Raw genomic sequence first — 4,178 nt, forward strand, 5'->3', positions numbered from 1 at the left:
CAGAATAAAGTGCTCGGGCATCAGGCCCGAAGGAGTTCTAACGGTTACAAATTCACTCGGCATTCCGAGGCAAATAAAAGTGATAGCATAATATTTTTTGTCACTCGGCGGGAGAAGGACTGGCCGGGTCGCAGAAGCTGTCGAGGTCGATGCTGTCGGCGATGCGAGTGGCTGCCTCGAGGAAATTGTCCATGAAGTCCTGGAAGGAGTGCTTCTTAGTGTTTGCCACTTTGAGAGCTTCCAACTTGTCTTCCTTAGCCTCCTTGCAGTGCATTCGGACTAGAGACAAAGCTACATCAGCACCACAGCGGGCAGAAGATTTCTTCCACTCTTGCACTCGACCTGGAATCTGTTTTAGCCGAGTCATCAAGGACTCGAGGTCTTGAGACATTTCCTCCCAAGGCCAGAGCTCGGCATCCACTCGGGCCATTGCCGCCTTCAGCCGGGCCAGATAGTCGACTCCACCGTCCAAGCGCGATTCCAGTCGAAGCAAGTTCATCGCAACTTCATCTTTCATGGGACATTTGATGGGGTTGAGACCTGTCTCGACCCGCCCAGTTTCAGCCTCAAAGTCCTGACACAGTTCTGTCCCATTGCAAAAAGTGATGAATCGATGACGAGATAACAAAGTTCAATCGGCAACAAAGTGATGAGTCGATTGATCATACCTTCAAGCTTCAGAACAAGTTTGGCGGCGAGTTGCTCCAGATAGGACTCTAGCTTGTCGGTCTTGGTCTTAAGGATTCCAACTTCAGTGGTCAGATTTTCCTTGTCCTTCTTCAGTTGTTCGACTTCCTGATTGTCGTCTGAGATGGCAGCCTTCAGCTTCGCATTCTCCTCCTCTAGTTTGCTGACCAAAGCCAGCTTCTGGTCCGCAAGCTTCATCTTCTCGCGTGCTTCCTTCTGAGCGGCTGCCAGATCCAGATCCTTCTGCTCCAAAGCCTCCTTCATCCTCTCTAAAGAAACAACACTCTTCAAACGAGACTGAAGTTGACGATTTTCACTATGCACATCTGCTCGTGTGAAATAACTCGATTCAAAGAGACTGAAGGAAAAACTAGCGCAAAGTATGAAGCTACAAAACAGACAGGATGGTCGAGTGATTACCTCCCATAATGGTCGTTTCTTGTTGGGAAGTCTTCAGATTCTTCTTCGCAAGTTCGAGGTCAAGTTCAACGCTGATATGTTTCTTCTTTAACTCGGTGAGCCGAGCTCCAAGATCACAAGACCTCTGCAGCCAGAAAGACAGACATGTCAGTCGACAGATCGAAGCGCCGAGTGAAAGCAAAGAATTACTCTAAGACTACCGCCGACTCAAATATTCAACAATAGTCTCGGGGACTACACCTAGTGGGTGCACTTAGCATGCCCCCACTAGATCAGATCAATACTCAGCATGAGTTCAAAAAAAAGACACATCATTAGACCTCGGTCGGCTGCTCGGGGACTACACCCAGTGGGTGCACTCGACGTGCCCCCACTGATTCGAAAAGTGCAGAATTGAAGATTTCCTGGGTTCTAAACAAAGGAACACCCAGTGGGTGATTAGATATAAAGCGACATTCAAAAATTTCAGTCAGAATTTTGCTAACCTGAACGTTGGTCTGAAGAGCAGTGCTAGCGCTGTAAGCTATCTGACTGGCTTCATGCATCACTTTCACCTGCTCCATGACAAGGTTTGCCTGGCGAAGAGCTTCCCTAGCAGCACCAGGCGAGTCTTCTGGAGTTTGATATGTAGCAAAGAGGGATGGCTCCAGAGGGGTCGAAGTAGCTGTCGTGTCAGAGGAGTGGAGCTGCACCGGTGCAGCAGGTGTCTGCGCAGTCGACCCCGACGGACGATCAGTCATCAACGGGTTAGCGAATGTGACGTTGGTCCAGACTATCGCTTCAGGCGCCGGTGTTGACTGCGGGACCTGGACTTCAAGCTTCTTCCTGCTTGAGCTTCCACTCTTCTTCCTCCTCTCCTGTAGAGGCACTTCTTCTTCTTTGTCATCAGGAAGCACAACGATATCTTGTGGAGCTACATAAGAAGAGAAATGTCAAGTTTTCAGTCAATTGGCCATCCACTCGACTAAACAGAACTCAGTCGATCGAACTTACCAGCTCGTGAGGTGGCCTCTTCGTCTCCTGGTGCTTTGTCGATGTCCATGTCAGTGGCAGCAGAGGTGGGGCTGGAAAGACACAAGGATTGGTCGGTCAGATCAAGAAAATCTTCAATCGACTTATGGAAACACAAACAAGATACCCACCCTGAGGCAACGGGGACGTCCATCTTGATGCGCGGCAGTGTCTTCCGGTCCTTGGAGGGAGCAACTTTAGGCTGCTTGGCCACCTTCTCCGTCGGCTCCGGAGTCGACGTCCGAGTACGCTTCTGAGTATTGGCACTCGGACCCACACCTTTCCCGCGCCCGCCGGCCGGGTCGTGCTGCTGTTTGGATCGACGTTCACAGTGTGGCGGCGAGTCGACTTCCTCCTCCTCGTCCTCCTCCTCGCTCTCCTCCTCCTCCTCCTCATCTTCCTGAGAATCCCACTCGTCACTATCTTCCGCGCTGTCCTTCCCCTCCTGGGTCTGCTCCAAAGCCTGCTCGCCATTGGGCATCGAATGCATATCAGTGAACACCTGCAGAACAAATTGGTTGAACGAGAGTCGGTCAATCTCAAGTACAGTCGGAGAGAAAAGCATACCTTGTCGGGCGGGTTGTTACTGCTAAAGGGAACGACTCGCCTAGATTCTCTGGGACTGTCCTGATTGCCTGTGATGCTCCTCAGCCATAAAGCTACTGTTGCAGACGGTACTTCTTCTGGATGGACCCGAGCGGTGTCGTCCGGTCCGGAATACAGCCACATCGGGTGATCGTGGGCCTGGAGAGGCTGGATGCGTCGACTGAGGAACACCTCCAACAGATCCAGACCCGTGACACCATCATTGATAAGATGAACCACCCTATCTACCAACATCCTCGTCTCCATGGTCTCACTAGTCGTAACTTTCAGCGGGGCAGGAGTCTGGACTCGGTCAAACGAGAAGTGGGGGAGGCCGGTCGACTGACCTGGAGCCACGACTTCCTGGCAATAGAACCAAGTCGATTACCAGCCTCTAACGGAATCAGGAAGAGTCATAACAGGAAAAGCACTTCCTTTCCTCTTTTGGATACCTAAACCCCCGCACATCTGGATGACATGGGTTTTCGAGTCACTCGACTTCGCCTTTTTTACCGATTGGAAACGAATGGTGAAGATGTGCTTGAAAAGACCCCGGTGCGGTCGACATCCCAAGAAGTTCTCGCACATGAACACGGAAGCATCTAAATATGTGATGGTGTTGGGGGAGAAATGGTGGAGTTGAGCATCAAAAAAGTTCAGAAACCCCCGGAAGAAAGGGTGCGTGGGAAGCGAAAAGCCGCGGTCGACGTGGGTGGCGAGCAGAACGCACTCACCCGGTTGAGGTTGAGGGCTCATCTCTCCCTCCGGCAACTAAAATATGTGTGTAACCATTAGAGGTAACCCCGACTCCGCCAGCTCGTCTAGGTCCGCCTGCCAAATCGAAGACCGGATTCAATCACCCTGGATCCAGCCCGGCGGTAGCCTCGCGCGTGGCGACGACCCGTGCAGCTACTTCCTGCCCTTCGCCACCTCCTTTGTCTTCTTTGTGCGCTCTAGCGCCGCCGTCTTGTCCTTCACCATGGCGACGAGGCAGCGGCGTCGGAGCGGAAGAGTAAGGTGCGACGGAGAAGCAAAGAAAGAAGAAGGAAGAGAAGATGTGCACAGTACAGACGCCTAGGTCCGGCCACCTTATAAGAGATTGTATCCGAGTGACTGACGTGTGGGACTAGGCGATCCTGTCAAATCCCGCAACAGTCGAGCGCAGCGTACGTGGGGAAAAGGCGGCATGAGAATCGAGGAATCACTGTTTATCCGCTCCGCCCGCTTTGGCAATCCCTGTCTGGCGCACTTCCTTGAAATTTCGTATCCCGCAGAATCCGGGATACACTGCAGGCAATCGCGCCCAGGATCCCGCGCTCCAACACGACACTCAGCATATAAGATCAACAGTTCACTCGACTGTCCACTGAATGGATCAAGGCGACTGAGTCGGCATCAAACATCGACGCGGGCGCTCAGACTTGCAGAAAGCACTCGCGAGATCCCAAAGCTCGGGACAAGTTTAATTTCAGCCT

Source organism: Triticum dicoccoides, chromosome 5B (genome assembly GCF_002162155.2).
Source record: "Triticum dicoccoides isolate Atlit2015 ecotype Zavitan chromosome 5B, WEW_v2.0, whole genome shotgun sequence".
Lineage (NCBI taxonomy): Eukaryota > Viridiplantae > Streptophyta > Magnoliopsida > Poales > Poaceae > Triticum > Triticum dicoccoides.